This window comes from Cervus canadensis, chromosome 25, assembly GCF_019320065.1.
Source record: "Cervus canadensis isolate Bull #8, Minnesota chromosome 25, ASM1932006v1, whole genome shotgun sequence".
Taxonomy (NCBI): Eukaryota; Metazoa; Chordata; class Mammalia; order Artiodactyla; family Cervidae; genus Cervus; species Cervus canadensis.
Window position 1 is genome coordinate 12,922,383 of NC_057410.1, and position 17,201 is coordinate 12,939,583.

The 17,201-nt window shown below is 41.8% G+C and overlaps 1 non-coding gene and 2 pseudogenes across 1 annotated transcript; 1 reads left to right on the top strand and 2 right to left on the bottom strand.

The window, feature by feature from the left end:
- Positions 1–3,256: 3,256 nt before the first annotated feature.
- Positions 3,257–3,360, bottom strand: LOC122427928. The gene has a single exon (XR_006265618.1). It is a non-coding gene; the product is annotated as a U6 spliceosomal RNA (small nuclear RNA).
- An 889-nt stretch (positions 3,361–4,249) lies between these two features.
- LOC122427371 lies at positions 4,250–5,146 on the top strand (annotated as a pseudogene).
- An 11,183-nt stretch (positions 5,147–16,329) lies between these two features.
- Positions 16,330–16,435, bottom strand: LOC122427893 (annotated as a pseudogene).
- Between the last annotated feature and the right edge of the window lie 766 nt (positions 16,436–17,201).

The window sequence follows — 17,201 nt, forward strand, 5'->3', positions numbered from 1 at the left end:
CCCAACCGGGCATCAAACCTGCTACCCCTGAATTTAAGACTGATTCTTTAACTACAACCACTGGACCACCAGAGAAATCACTGTTTTTTTAAATCATAACTAACTGTCTTGCTCACATTCTGGCAGCTTATAGCTAAGATTCTAGATTCTGGCCTTGCTGATGTTAGCCTGAGTTATTTAAACTCCACCTGGTTTTCTTTTAAACTCCTTAACTGTAGCTTATTCTTACCTACCAAGCATTTAGGCTTATAGAAAGTTCTAGAGTTGGAGTCGGCAGACTAGATATCACAGGCCCGCTGCAGCCACTACCTGTTGGAACACAACGCACACATTCATTTATATATTGCCTGAAACTGCTTTTACACTTCAGCAACAAAGTTGATTAGTTGGAACAGAGTCTGTGTGACCCACAAACCCTAAAATACTTATTATCTGGTCCTTTTCGAACAAAGTTGGCCAACCACTGCCCTAAAATAATGCTAAGAGAGTTAGTTTGTCCCACAAGGTAGCAGATAAAAATAAAATACATGTTATTTCCAGACCACACAACCTCCAGCTAGTCTGTGTTCTATATGTCCACCAGGTCTCTACTCAGGTTACCATCAGCGTTGACTCTGATATCCCCTCAGGTGAGAAATAAGTGCTTTTATATGCCAGACATTTTACATGAATTGCCTTCCTGCTTTATCGATGGCCAGGAGAGGTCAATGACTTACCTAAGTTCATAACGAGCCAGATTCAACCTCCTGTCTGAGGTTCACGCCTGTACTCATACCTACCACAGTCTGCGTGTCTAAACTATAAAAGATGACAGGGCTTTGAAAATACCAGAAGGGCTTTAAGCAAGGACTAGACTCTTCCACCAGGCTGTTTTATACTTTAGGGATTGCCTCCCCCCACACACATACACACAAAAACTCAGACCTTTCCTCCTAATACTTTTCAAGATTAGCTTTCTGCTTTTCCACTCCTCTTGACTTTCATTATATTTGCTGACTTATGATGGAATCGCTCTTAATTACTAACTCCTGCTTTTACTAGACTTCCCCACTAGATCCTCTTCGGGTAATTTAGTTGCTCCTTTTGTATCCCTTCCTGCCAGTCTTTCCAGTTAATATTCTGAATGAAGTACTCAGTGGCTCATGACAATTAATGTCACATTGTTTTTTTCTTTTTCTGTCCCCAGGTATAGGTTTGACCCTTGTTTCATGTACAGCGATCATGGCAGTGTCAGGACTCGAAGGTTTTCAAAACACCTTCTGCGGTTGGATCCCTGCTCACCTCTTTCTGATGAAGTGATTGGAGTAGCTGTCTGTAGCTAGTCCTTAAGACCACGCCTGGAAGGGGTTTCTTAACTGGCTTTAAGTCCTGTTTGAAAAAGCAACCCAATCAGCTGACTTTCTTGTGCAATGTGTTAAACCATGAACTTTGCTTGAGTGTCAGGAGCGGCTGTCCCTGGTCCTTTTATTCAGCTGATGACAATACTCCTGAGTATCGTCATACTCCTGAGGTCTTTGATCTCACCAAACCCTTTTTGTCCTGGGGCCAGTTTTTGGTTATTCCCCATGTGGTCAAAGTCTGGACTTGTAAATCCATTCAGATAAATGACAGTGCTTTTGGGGGAGCGGGGAATGTTTTTGGTCTCTAGCTTGACTTAAAATCAAGAGGACCTGCATAGCATTCCAGATTGAGCACTTCACTATCAAAAATACTAATATCACATGGCTTGAAGAACTATCAGAGCTGAACCATCTGATTAAGAACAAAGACCATTTTTTTTAGATTAATGGAAATACACTGTTTATAATATCCATAAAATGTGGTAAGGTCACAAATTCAAACTTTGTTCATTTGGGGGGAATTCTGTACTGGTGCTCTGTTAAAATAGAACAGTAGCAATCTCTTGGTACAGGCTAATTCCAGGTAGTTACTGAAGGTAATGGACATCTACTTGCCAGTGACTGCTAACCACATGGAGTGCAGTTAACACCAGGGGTATCAAAGGAATGTTGTCTTCTGACATCTGAAAAATAAAGTGGGTTAAGTATTTCAGCAGAGAAGAACTGCCAAAGGTTGGTGAAAGCTGTGTTTTAGGGCTTTTAACAGGTTGATGAAGGGCTGTAAATTAGGTGTAGCAAGTGCCTGCCCAGCAGGGAGCCATGTGTGAAGTTGTGACACTCCCTCTGCATTTTGCTGACATTCAGTTCATTTGTTAAAAGATATAAGAATTTCTTAGGGCTGATGTAAAGTACCAACTGGTCTTCCCTGGTGGTTCAGTGGTAAAGAATCCACTTGCCAATGCAGGAGACCCAGGTTCGATCCCTAGGTCGGGAAGATCCCTTGGAAAAGGAAATGGCAACCCACTCCGGTATTGGTGCCTGGGAAATCCCATAGATGGAGGAACCTGGTGGGCTCTAGTCTGTGGGTCACAAAGTCGGACACAACTTAGCGACCAAACAACAACAAAATACCAGCCGTGTAGCTTCTTCCCTTTCAGATAACTTCTTTCTGAGTTTTTGGAACCTTGTGTAATTTGGGCCTCATTCACTATTCCTCTGTCAAAACTAGATCTTGACATTTTCTCACTGTTTAGAATGCCTACATTTCTGTCTCTTGGCTTGAAGACCATTTCTTATATTGTCTTTACAAGAAGGCTAATCGGTGGTGGGGCAGCAGGGGAGAGGAGGAACTGTGGTTTATAACCTGACAAACACAAACACAGTCATTGATTTTAGCTTTATGTAAGGTCCTAGGTTGAGCATTTAGCACTTTGTAAGACATGGCCATAAGTAACTTTCTATCACAATTTCAGATCACCATGTTGGGTTAATACCCATTGGGTTTATTCCTTTACCTCACATAATCCCAGTAACCCTGGTAGTATTTAGAAGTGAAATGAATACCTCTGCCACGAACATTTTAGGAAGAGAAATTCTAACAGTTTTGTAACTAAAAGCATACTACAGTGTTGAGTATGGGTATTGGCTTTATTCTATCCTTTGATTCTTAACATTAATCAGTCAGCTTCCACATTAATGAAAGTTGGCCTAGTTATTCCAGAATAAAAAGAAACCAGCTCTTACCAGGTCTTGTACTGTGATGTCATATTATTCAATTTTATGATGCTGGTTCCTGAAAGCAGATGAAGTCATAAGAGTGACACAGATCGGCTGCTCTTGCATTCAGCAGACTTCTGTTTTTGTTGAGGGGGTGGGGCGAGGCACTGAAGCCATTTTTTTTGTATCTCTAATTTTAAAAAAGTATGGAACGTTTCACTAATTTGTATGTCATCCTTGTGCGGGGGCCATGCTAATGTCTGTATCATTCCAATTTTAGTATATGTGCTACCAAAGCAAGCACTGTACCTCTCATTTTTGAATGGCCTCTAATGTGACTTTCTTTTGGACTGGTTTCATTCTGGATCTATGCTAAAATCATCTTTCATAAAGAGGCCTCAGTTTATAGTTAAAAATTTATTTAAGAGTCTAGCAGACCACACAATGTACCGAAAATTTTCAAAATGGTATGTTCAAGGGCCCCACTGCAAGAGGCTTGCTTTATTTCTCTCTTAATTGTACTGATTTGAATTTTGGTTATTTTTCCTTTTAGGAAGACCAGGTCCATATGTATTGGTGATAGGAAACTGTGACCATTAGGAATAAACAGAGGTCCTGGGAATGAATAGAGATTTTGCCTTATAAGATTTCCTACTACAAAGCTCTTCCTCCCTCAGATACAATAACATTCCCTACAATTGAAAAGTAGAAAATGCCTTTTGAGCATCTTTGAATTTGACCAACAAATATATATTGCAAAATATATTTTAATTGACAGCATTAGGGATTTTGTAGAAAGCAGTAATGGTATTCATGGAAAGTTATTCCTTAATCTGTGAGAAATGTTCTTAAATATGTTTTTAAGTGTCTAAGGACTAGTGTTGTTAACATAAGAAGATATACTGTCCAGGATCCTTATTAAGAGAAAGCAAAGAGTATTTAAACTGATCCACCAGTGGAACTTGGTGGGAATATTGGCTCTTTCGTTTTACCCCCACTTAAGTCCCACTGACTTTGCGGAATTCCTGTGTTTGCATCATCTGTTCCTGGAAGTTCTTCTGCCCTGGCTCTGTATCATCTCAGTCATTTGACTTAGAAAGTGCTTTTCATAGGACCCTGTTCACTGCTGCACTTTTCAATGAATTAAAGTTTATTTCTGACTCCTTTCCCGGCCGTGAACCCTCGGAGGAGGCCTTTCGGCCGCAGCCATGGTGCCCAGCCGGAATGGCATGATCCTGAAGCCCCACTTCCACAAGGGCTGGCAGCGGCGCGTGGCCAAGTAGTTCAACCAGCCGGCTCGCAAGATCCGTAGCCGCAAGGCCCGGCAGGCCAAGGCGTGCTGCATCGCCCCGCGCCCCGCGTCCGGTCCTCTCCGGCCGGTGGTGAGATGCCCGACGGTCAGGTACCACACGAAGGTTCGCGCCGGCAGGGGCTTCAGCCTGGAGGAGCTTAGGGTGGCCGGCATCCACAAGAAGGTGGCCCGGACCACTGGGATCTCGGTGGACCCGAGGCGGCGGAACAAGTGCACAGAGTCCCTGCAGGCCAACGTGCAGCGGCTCAAGGAGTACCGCTCCAAGCTTATCCTGCTCCCCAGGAAGCCCTCGGTCCCCAAGAAGGGAGACAGCTCTGCTGAAAAGCTCAAACTGGTCACTCAGCTGACTGGACCTGTTATGCCCGTACGGAACGTCTGTAAGAAGGAGAAAGCCAGAGTCATCACAGAGGGGGGAGAAGAACTTTAAGGCATTTGCTGGTCTCCACATGGCTCGCGCCAACGCCCGGCTCTTTGGCATCCAGGCAAAAAGGGCCAAGGAAGCCGCAGAATAGGATGTTGAAAAGAAAAAATAAAGTGCTGTTGGCAACGTATGATAAACCTGCAGTGTCCATGTGACCTTCGTTGTGTAAGGAGCCAGGGCCTGGGGGGACCTCCTCGAGGGGGACCTGAGGTGTGTCTGACCTTTGTCACAACAGAGCTGTGAGGAAAGTGCTTTGGTACCTGGGAAGCTTGTCCTTAGTGAGTGTTCTTGTCTGGACCCTCCAGCCCAGGAGGTGCTGTGTATTCCCATTACTATTAAAATACTATTTTCACATCTTAAAAAAAAAAAGTTTATTTCTGTTCTAGAGGGAATGTGTCCTTTGTTTGAGTCCACAAGTAGTAACTTTGACAAGATGTGGGGTTTTTTTCTGCTGTAAACTGTTTAATGCTTAAATCACTCACCTAGTACTGGAGACAGGCTGTTTCCATGGGGTACTATAGTCCCTACCTGGAAAGTTCACGTATGTGTCCCTGCTGACGAGTCTCCTTGATGAGTATCATGCAGAAAATCCTTCCTGATAAATCTTATTCATTTACAGTTTGCAGGAAAAAAAAAAAGAAAAAACTTACCTTCAGTTCAGTTCAGTCGCTCAGTTGTATCCGACTCTTTGCGACCCCATGAGGCCTCCCTGGCCTCCCTGTCCATCACTAAGTCCCGGAGCCCACTCAAACCCATGTCCATTGAGTCGGTGATGCCATCCAACCATCTCATCCTCTGCCGTCCCCTTCTCCTGCCCTCAATCCTTCCCACCATCAGGGTCTTTTCAAATGAGTCAGCTCTTCACATCAGGTGGCCAAAGTATTAGAGTTTCAGCTTCAACATCAGTCCTTACCTTGACCAGCTTTAATTAAACTAAGTTCACCTTCATATAATATCAAAGATGGTGGAGTAGAAGGAGTTGCACTCATCTCCTGCGAGAACTCCAGAATTACAATATGCTGCTTAACAACTGTCAACAGGAAAATGTTGGATCCCACCAGAAAAAAGATACCCCACATGCAAGGGCAGAGGAGAAGCTCCAACAAGACGGCAGGAGGGGCGAAATCGTGTTTAGAATCAAACCCCATACTGCCAGAGATGCTCGGAGGGCTCAAACAAAACCTTGTGCACACCAGGGGAACCCACAGAGACTGAGCCAGACCTGCCTTTGAGAGTCTGAGTGTCTCCTGTGGAGGTCTGGGTCAACAGTGGCCTTACATGGGCAAGGACTCTGGGTGCAGCAGACCTGGGTATGGCACAAGCGCTCTTGGAGGAGGTCACCATTAACCCCACCATAGAGCTGCCAGAACTTACACAGGACTAGGGAAACAGACTCTTGGGCACAAACGAAACCTTGTGTGCACCAGGACCCAGGAGAATAGAGCAGTGACCCTGCAAGAGACTGACCCAGACTTGCCCATGAGTGTCCAGGAGTCTCTGGCAGAGGCACAGGTCCGAGGTGGCCTGCTGCAGAGTTGGGGGCACCGAGTGTAGCAGTGTGTGCATGGGCCCTCTTGAAGGAGGTTGTCATGATCTTCATTACCTCCACCATAGTTTAACCTCAAGTCAAACAACAGGGAGGGAACACAGTGTCCCACCTCCATCAACAGAAAATTGGATTAAAGATTTACTGAGCAAGGCCCTGCCCATGAGAAAAAGACCCAGTTTCCCCCTCCATGAGTCTCTCCCATCAGGAAGCTTCCATAAATCTCTTATCCTTATCCATCAGAGGCAGACAGAATGAAAACCACAATCACAGAAAACTAATCAAACTGATCACATGGACCACAGCCTTGTTTAGATTAGATCTGATAGAGTACCTGAAGAACTACGGACAGAAGTTTGTGACATTGTACAGGAGGCAATGACCATCCCAAAGAAAAAGAAATGCAAAAAGGCAAAATGGTTGTCTGAGGAGGCCTTACAAATAGCTGAATAAAGAAGAGAAGCGAAAGGCAAGGGAGAAAAGGAAAGATCTACCCATTTGAACGCAGAGTTCCAAAGAACAGCAAGGAGAGATAAGAAAGCCTTCCTCAGGGATCAATGCAAAGAAATAGAGGAAAACAAGAGAATGGAGATGACTAGAGATCTTTTCAAGAAAATTAAAGATACCAAGGGAATATTTCATGCAAAGATGGGCACAAAAGAGGACATAAATGGTATGGACCTAACAGAAGCAAAAGATATTAAGAAGAGGTGGTAACAACACAGAAGACCTATACAAAAAAGATCTTCATGACCCAGATAACCACAATGGTGTGATCACCCACCTAGAGCCAGACATCCTGGAATGTGAAGTCAAGAAGGCCTTAGGAAGCATCACTACGAGCAAAGCTAGTGGAGGCGATGGATTCCAGTTGAACTATTTCAAATCCTGAAAGATGATGCTATGAAAGTGCTTCACTCAATATGCCAGCACATTTGGAAAACTCAACAGTGGCCACAGGACTAGAAATGGTCAGTTTTCATTCCAATCCCAAAGAAAGGCAATGCCAAAGAATGCTCAAGCTACTGCACAATTGCACTCATCTCACATGCTAGCAAAGTAATGCTCAAAATTCTCCAAGCCCCAGGCTTCAGCAGTATGTGAACCGTGAATTTCTAGATGTTCAAGCTAGTTTTAATAAAGGCAGAGGAACCAGAGATCAAATTGACAACATCCATTGGATCATGGAGACTTCCAGAAAAATATCTACTTTTGCTTTATTGACTATGCCAAAGCCTTTGTGTGGATCACAACAAACTATGGAAAATTCTTGAAAAGACAGGAATACCAGACAACCTGACCTGCCTCCTGAGAAATCTGTATGCATGTCAAGAAGCAACAGTTAGAACTGGACATGGAACAACAGACTGGTACGAAATCTGGAAAGGAGTATGCCAAGGCTGTATATTGTCACCCTGCTTCTTTAACTTATATGCAGAGTACATCATGAGAAACGATGGGCTGGAAGAAGTACAAGCTGGAATCAAGATTGCCGGAAGAAATATCAATAACCTCACACATGCAGATGACACCACTCTTATGGCAGAAAGTGAAGAAGAACTAAAGAGCCTCTTGATGAAAGTGAAAGTGAAAAAGTTGGCGTAAAACTCAGCATTCAGAAAACTAAGATCATGGCATCCAGTCCCATCACTTCATGGATGTGAGAGTTGGACTATATATATATATATATATATATATATATAAAGAAAGCTGAGTGCTGAAGAATTGATGCTTTTGAACTGTGGTGCTGGAGAAGACTGTTGAGAGTCCCTTGGACTGCAAGGGGATCCAACCAGTCAATCCTAAAGGAAATGAGTCCTGAATATTCATTGGAAGAATGATGCTGAAGTTGAAACTCCAATATTTTGACCACCTGATGTGAAGAACTGACTCCTTGGAAAAGACCCTGATGCTGAGAAAGATTGAAGGTGGGAGGAGAAGGGGACAACAGAGGATGAGATGGTTGGATGGCATCCCCGACTCAATGGACATGAGTTTGAGTAAGCTCTGGGAGTTGTTGGTAGACAGGGAGCCTGGCGTATTGCAGTCCATGGGGTCGCAAAGAGTCAGACACGACTGAGCAACTGAACTGAACTGAAGCTCACCTTCAGAGGTGCCTTGCCTTTATGTCCAGTCACATAATCCATTGCCCTACATGAGAAGTGAAGTCCTACTGGGGTTGACACACTTTTTCTTAAAAGAACAATTAGTATTTTTGGTTTGCAGGTCATGTCTCTATCGCAGATACTTAATTCGGCTCTTTCAGTACAAAAGTAGCCACAGAAAACACACAAATGAATATGCACGACTACGGGCCAACAAAACTTCACCAAAAAAGAGAAAAAAGCCATAACTTGCCAACCCCAGACCTAGTAGGTTGGCTCTTAGAAATTCTGAACATCAAGCAGAAAAACAGGAGGTAAAAAGACACCCATTAAGTTTCCAGACTACCATCAGAAAATCAAGTACTTGGGTTCATCACAATATCAAGTCACCAAGGGAGAGGAGAATGTTTATTTGCATAGACTCAAAGTGAGAATAAGTACAGACTATTCCATCCATTTTTTCTAACTTGCACCCTCTCTGTTCCCACAGAGACTGTACCCTACCCTGTGGAACCAAACACCATACAGATTTAGTATTTGTTTCATCTTTCTCTACCCACCATGGGTTTAATGGGATAATCATATGTATACCTTGAAGTCTGTTGTGGCACGGGCAACCTAAGGCCCCAAGCTGAAAGCTTGATGCAGAGACCTTTATTGATGGCCTAGGGATTCCTACCTAAGACAAGATTTACATCTGGAACATAGGAGCTGGCTTCAGGAGGACCACAGAGCAGATGACAGTTTTAAGTCTCAGTCTTTGAGAGGAAGCTTTCATGATACCTTCAGGTGGTGAGACCTGAGATCTAGATCTTCATGACATGCTGACAGGTCTTCAACGGGCAATGAAATACAAAGAATGGTTGTGATTAGCATTTATTGTGATAAAAAGGGCCCTGTAGACTAGGTTTTTTCCTCAGCTTCCTTTATTCAAGCTCACAAACCTAATTAGTCAAAAAACCAAGATTTCAAAGATCTGGTTTTGAAGACATCTTTCTACTAAACTGCTGTCTTTGTGATCTAAGGACTTTACCCTCCCTCATATATCTGAGTGCCTACTTTACCTGGAAGTGAGCTGGGTTATGAAGGAATTATTTTCTTTCTCACCTCCAGAACATTATCATGTAGACTGAAAAGAAAACTTGTCCCTGATATCTATATTTACAGGGAAAACACAGTTTCAGACTAAGAAGGGAAGTTGACACTACCATTCAAATGATTTCTTGTCCTGCTCCACAGTCTGACTTTTGAAAACAAAGTGAAATAAGATCTCTGACAAACCTTTAACTAGACTCACCAAGAATAAAAGGGGCTCAAATAAAATCAGAGATGAATGGGGTGACATTACAACTAATACCACAGATGTGCAATGGATCATGAGAGTACCACAAACCATTAGACGTCAACAAATTGGATAACTAAGAAAAAAATGGATAAATTCTTAGAAACATACAACTTCCCAGGACTGAATCATGAACAAATAGAAAATATGAACAGTCTGATCACTAATAAGGAGATTGCATTCATGCTAATTTGCTTCAGTCGTGCCCAGTTCTTTGCGACCCTATGAACCATAGCCTGCCAGGCTCCTCTGTCCATGGGATTCTCCAGACAAGAATACAGGAGTGGGTTGCCACGCCCTCCTCCAGGGGATCTTTCCAACCCAGGGATTGAACCTACATCTCTTAAGTCTCCTACATTGGCAGGCGGGTTCTTAACCATTAGCAGTACCTGGGAAGTAAGGAGATTGAAATCAAAAAGCTTCCCAATGAACAAAAGCCTAAACAGGAAGCCTCACTGGTGAATTCTACCAAGCATTCAAAGTGGAACTAATACCAGTCTTTCTCAAACTCTTCCAAATGTAGAAGAGGAAGAAACACTTCCAAACTCATTTTATGAGGCCAGCATTACCCTCATACCAAAACCAAACAAGTATACCACAAGAAAAGGAAATTACAGGCCAAAATCCCTGATAAATATAGAGCAAAAGTCCTCAACAAAATATTAGCAAACTGAATTCAGCAACACATTAAAAGGTACATAATCCATGATTCTTAGTATAAGGATGTAAGAATGGTTCAATATACACAAATCAATTGTGATATACCACATTAACAAAATGAAGGGTAAAAAACATGATCATTTCAATTGATGCATAAAAAGAATTTGATAAAATTAAACATCCTTTATGATAAAAATTCTCATTGTGGGTATAGAGGAAACAGTGTACCTCAACATAAAAAGTCATAGATGACAAGTCCAAAGCCACCTTCCTCTTAAATGATGAAACACTGAAAGCTTTCCTCACTATGATGAGGAACAAGACAAAGATGACAACTCTTGCTGGTTAAGACTCGGTGCATTTACAGTCATGGCCCAGATTCAATTCAAAGTTGGGGAACTAAGATCCTGCCAGATGTACATTGCGGCAGGAAAAAAAAAAAAAGAGAGAGAGAGAGAAAGACCAGAATATGAAGAAAAGGAAACACTTGTGCACTATTGGTGGGAATGTAAATTGGTATAGTCATTATGGAAAACAGTATGGAGTTCCTCAAAAAATTAAAAATACAACTACCATATGATCCAGCAATCCTACTGCTGGATATTTATCTGAAAAAAAAAATGCTTATTTGAAATCCCATTTTCATTGCAACATCATTTATAATAGCCAAGGTGTGGAAACAATCTATGTATCCATCAATGGATGAATGGATAGAGAAGATGTAGTATATATGTATATATATACACAATGGAATACTATTCTGCCTTTTAAAAAAAAAGAAATCTCGCACTTGTGACAATATGGATAGACCTTGAGGGCATGTATCGATGTGAGAGTTGGACTATAAAGAAAGCTGAGAACCAAAGAATTGATGCTTTTGAACTGTGGGGTTGGAGAAGACTCTTGAGAGTCCCTTGGACTGCAAGGAGATTCAACCAGTCCATCCTAAAGGAGATCAGTCCTGGGTGTTCATTGGAAAGACTGATGTTGAAGCTGAAACTCCAATACTTTGGCCACCTGATGTGAAGACCTGACTCATTGGAAAAGACCCTGATGCTGGGAAAGATTGAGGGCAGGAGGAGAAGGGGACGACAGAGTATGAGGTGGTTGGATGGCATCACCCACTCAATGGACATGAGTTTGGGTAAAGTCTGGGAGGTGGTGATGGACAGGGAGGCCTGGCATGCTGCAGTTCATGGGGTCACAAAGAATCAGACACGACTGAGCAACTGAACTGAACTGAACTGAGGGCATTATGTAAAGTGAAACTAGTCAGAGAAAGACAAATACTTTATGAACCAACAGGGACTTCCCTGGTGGTCAAGTGGTTAAGAGTCCATGATCCCACTGCAAGGGTCCAGGTTCGATCCTTGGTCTGGAAATTAGATCCCACATGATGCAATTAAAAAAAAAAAAAAGATCCCAAATGTTGCAACTAAAGATTCCACATGCCCTAGTGAAGATCGAAGATCCCAAGGGCCACAACAAAGACCAGCATGGCCTAATAAACAAACAACAACAACAGGAAAGAAAACCAAGCTTATAGGTTTGAAGAACAGATGGATGGTTGCCAGAAGTGGGGGAAGGAGATGGGGAGTGGGAGAAATAGGTGAAGGGGGTCCAAAGGTACCAACTTCCAGTTACAAAACAAGTCATGGGGATGTGACATACAGCACAGTGACTATAGTTAACAATACTCTATTGCATGTTTAAATTTGCTAAGAGTACATTTTTAATGTCCTAAACACAGGGAAAAAAATTTTGTAACTAGGTATGGCAATGTATGACTAATATAATGACCAAACCTGGTTTACCAGTGGTAGAGGCTCAACTTGTCTTTGCGGTCTCTCTCTTTGCCCCTGATACAGGCCCATTGGTGTATTCAGTCCCCTGGTATATGAGTACCTATCATGGACTAACTGCAATTGCTTTGTTTTTTAACTTGAAATTTTAAGAAAGTCGATCATATAAATTGATCAACAGCCTTGTATCCAAGTCTAACTAAAATCCAGTTAGCCATGGTCAAGGCACAGGGTCCTTTCCAGGGATACATGAAACAGGCAGGGAGTCTCTCTGCAGCCTGGCCATTACTCTCAATGTGGAAGTAATTTGTTTAAAGAGAGAGAACTGTCCACATGGATATATCCTTTCAATCTATCAAATACTCTGCAGAGCTCTAAGATTTACAGTTAATGTCTGAAAAATCATGGGGTGTTTGTTAGGCAGCAGATTCTCAGGGCTTAGTAGTAGCTTTGGAGTGGAGTATAGAAAAATCTTCCTTTTAAAAATCACCGCTGGTAATTCTACAGGTGGTCCATAAAGAAACAGAGTAATAGCTTCATTTTAGTGTTGAAATATCATCCAACAAATCTTAGACACTGCCATTTGACAACTACTAGCTTCATAGCAACTTTTCTCCCGAGACCTACTATGCCTCTGCTTGGATCACCTTACTTGCAAAAAACAAAACTTTTTAAAGCAAGAGTGGGTGGAGGGTGACACAGACATGACACAGGGCCTCATCATTCCCGGCCTCATCCACACCCTGCACACTAACTCTTTGTCTTCCTTGAAGCACATACCCTTCCCCAGCACACAAAATCCCACAGAAAGTTTATCATTGCCTCAAAGGCAATGAGGTTTGGGCTTTCCTGAAGGCTGACAGACAAGTTCTCAGTTTCTAAGTATATCAGAAGTATTTTCTTGTGTATTATCAGATAAGCATCTTTTATCAATCAGGCAGGTAATAACATGCACAGCTTTACCTAAAAGTGGTGGACTAGGAACATTTTCCTTGAGAGATCACTTATGCAAGAAAAAGATTTGAATTTAAGTTGTTGCCTCCCACAATTCAAGGATTCTAACTTGTGGCAAGATGCCTCAGGGTGCTGCTCCAGAATGACTGAACTTTAGCAAATTTTCTCACTTGAAAATCAGAACATCCTCTCAATTAGAGTCTCCTAGAACTCCACTTCAGAGAAAAGGAACTGCGCAGGGTTTAATTAATCTCCCGTGTCCACACAGGGTGGCTAAAGCGAGAGGAGGAGGCACACACTAGGTAACAAACAGACCTGTGGCTGCTGAAGACAGGGGAGCATCCAAGGTAAGCCTCCTAGCTTAGAAAGATTAAAACCAACTCTCCTGGATAAAGGAACTCTCTTGCAGACACAAAGCCTAAACTCAGCTTCGTCTGAAATTTACAGAATCCTGATGTTTTCTCTTTGTGTGCAAACTTCTAAAAATGCCAAATACTCACCTTTCTCAGAAAGAGGAAGAGGAGCTTTCTGAGTTCAACAGCCACCAAGTGAGTAACAAATAACTTTGGAAACTTTAAGATCAGAAGGTCTGTCGTCTACCTGGTCATTCTCACCTTGTAGAATTAAAGAGAAAGATCTGCCAAAAAACAAACCAAAATGAAACCAAAACCCCAAAACTCCCCCAAATCCAAAACCAACAAAAATTTTAAAAACACAAAAAAACCTATAGATGGAATTAATACAGTTCACTTGACAGTTATTTATCCTGCCCACTTCTTTCCAGCACCATTTCCATTATCACCACCCCGGCCCCTTTTTTCCCCCAATCCTTACCTTATACAGCTGTTTTCTTAATTAAGCCCTGAATTAAGCAAGTAGTGATTCACTCCAGACAAGGGTATACTTTCAAGAATTTGCATACTCAGTTTCCTGTGTTTCTTTGGAGAGGCTCATTCTTGATGAGGAAGAAAGTATTTGGTGGATCCTGGGAACTGTGACTTCCCCCTGGAGCTATTCTTCTCCTGGATCCAAGTAATTCCCCTACTAACAATGAGCACAATGAACACAGCATATGATTATCTGCCCTGTCAGCTTCTTGCACGCAACAGAACCTATAAACAAAAATACAGGTAGGCGTCTCCTTCTATGGAACTCAGTATAGCCACTTAAATGGAATGCTAAATGTTCAGCAACAATAAAAGGAAGGATGATAGAGCACTCTGACATCAAGCCTGTACTTCCACTTCCCACAGATCCCAACTGCTTCAGATGAACTGCCCATTAGAGGTATTCAGATGGGCACTTATTAGGCAGTTTTACTGAAAAATTGGGTAGAGCTTACAAAAATAGTGGTGCATGAGCAGGGTGGCCTTTTACTCACTCCCAGAGGGGCCATGGGCAAGTTGCTGAATTTCAGTGGGTTTCTGTTTCCTCATCTGTAAAACGGGGATGTTGACAATACCTTTTTCAAGGGGAGAAAGTGAGTTAAATACATATTAAGCTTTTTAGCATAATCCCCAGAACATGGCACGCCCTGTGTTTGAATTTGATATTACAATACAGAAAGTCCCCAACTTCACAATGGCTTAAGGTTTTTCAACTTTACAATGGTGTGGAAGTGGTATGCATTCAGTACAGAATATACTTGGAGTTTGAAATGTGATCTTGTCCCAGACTAGTGACATTTTTTATGAGGGTAAACAACCAATATACTTACAACCATTTTGTACCCAGACTGCCTTTCTGTTTTCCATTTTTGGGAGCATATTCAATATATTACATGAGATACTCAACACTTTATTATAAAATAGGTTTTGTGTCAGATGATTTTGCCTGACTGTAGGCTAATGTATGTGTCCCAGGAAAGTTTAATGTATGGCGATCAGAACTATGATGTTTGGTAGGTCAGGTGTATAGAATGCTTTTTTGACTTTATTTCTAATTTATGATGGCCTTATGTCTGACTCTTTGTGAACCCATGGACTGTAGCCCACCAGGCTCCTCTGTCCAAGGAATTCTCCAGGCAAGAATACTGGAGTGGATTGCCATTTCCTTCTCCAGGGGATCTTCCCCACTCAGGGATTGAACCTGGGTCTCCCTTGTTGCAGGCAGATTCTTTAATTTACCTTCAGGGAAGTCCAATATTAGAATGTTATCCACAGTAAATCAAGGAAGATCTGTATATAGACTCCCCTCTTCTTTCAAAAACACAAAAGTGAAAGTGAAGTTGCTCAGTCGTGTCCAAATCTTTGTGATTCCGTGAACTGTAGCCTACCAGGCTCCTCTGTCCATGGGATTCTCCAGGCAATCACTCCACTGGAGTGGATTGCCATTTCCTTCTCTGGGGGATCTTCCCAACCCAGGGATTGAATGCAGGTCTCCTGCATTGCAGGCAGATGCTTTACCCTCTGAGCCACCAGGGAAGCTCAAAACTCCTGATAAAAATCACCTGGTAGAGGCCCAGAATACTGTAAACTCATGAGAACTAATTTTGAAACATAAGAATATTCATTTAGACAATTATCAACTGGTAGCAAATTCCTAGGGCAGGAAGCAAACTCCCTTTAAGGGATTAAAAATCCTAAGGGAGGTGGGAGGGGGGATCGGGATGGGGAATACATGTAACTCCATGGCTGATTCATGTCAATGTATGACAAAACCCACTGAAATGTTGTGAAGTAATTAGCCTCCAGCTAATAAAAAAAAAAAAAACATTCCCACTGCACCTTAGGCCAAACTTAGAATAGTTTTTAAAGATATTGAAGAGAAAAGTTATATTCTTATAACTATTAAGCAAGAATTTGTTGTTGTTTTTCAGTAGCTAAGCTGTGTCTGGCTCTGCAATGCCATTGACTGTAGCTCCTCTGTCCTTAGAGTTCTCCCAGCAAGAATATAGAGTGAGTTCCCATTTCCTTCTCTAGGTAACTAAGAATAGTTGGATATAAATGCTGTTTCTGGCAGATGGAACAAGCTAAGTTTGTCCACTCAGATGGCTGAAGCCTTTTACCAATATTTATGGGAAGACTTTTTAAGAATTTTACTTGTCTTTTTTAAAATTTGTTTTTAAATGGGGGAAAATTGCTTTACAATGTTGTGTTGGTTTCTCTTGTACAGCAATGCAAATCAGCCATAATTATACATATATCATCTCCCTCTTGATCTCAGAATTATTCTTCTCCACAGAAATCTTTAGTAAAAAGCGAAAGATTTATATGATAGGAAGAGAAACCAGAGTATTACTTGTCTTTAATAGATATCTTATCGGGGACCTAGCAAGGGAGTTTATGGCACCGGAGTTACGGAAATATTAAATAGCATTTTGCTTTTTAAAATCTCTCTATATTTTTTTTCCCAGTCCCAAGGTTGCTTTAGCCAACAATTATCTTTTTAAATGCCTACATTTCAAAGATATAAGATCAATATTTCAAGGGATTAGGAACTGTAGATTTTATCTAAGAAGGAAGTCAGGGACATATTTGCCTATTAGCAGAAATCCAAGATAATTGCTATAATCTTTTTCTTTTCTTTAACGGTAGGTAGATTAGTTCAGTAATTTTTTGTGTGTGAAATGCCATCCCCAAATACACAAAGGTCTGGACCTGGTAGGTTCTGCTTACAGAGTAAGGGACAATAAATCAAGCTTTTTTGTAAATTTCCTGGACTTCTGTTAAAGCAGTTTCCTGGCTATCAGTATTTACATAAGTTTTACACTGGCTGAGTGCCATCTGTAATTCTTGACATTTGTTCTCTGATCTTCCCCTCCCAATCTTGTAGAAGTGATAAAAGCCCGCTATGACTTTATTAAGACAAACTCCCTTGACAGCTGGCCTGGTTGGACAAAGAGAAGCTTGCCTGTAACTTCAGGTCTTAGGCTTCTAGCTGGCTGGCTAGCTGCTAATACAAGCCTGACAGACAACCTGCATCACCCAAGTGGCAGAAACCAGAGGGAATATTCTCACTCGTTACAAAAGTTCTCAGTATATAAAACAAGACAAATAGAGAT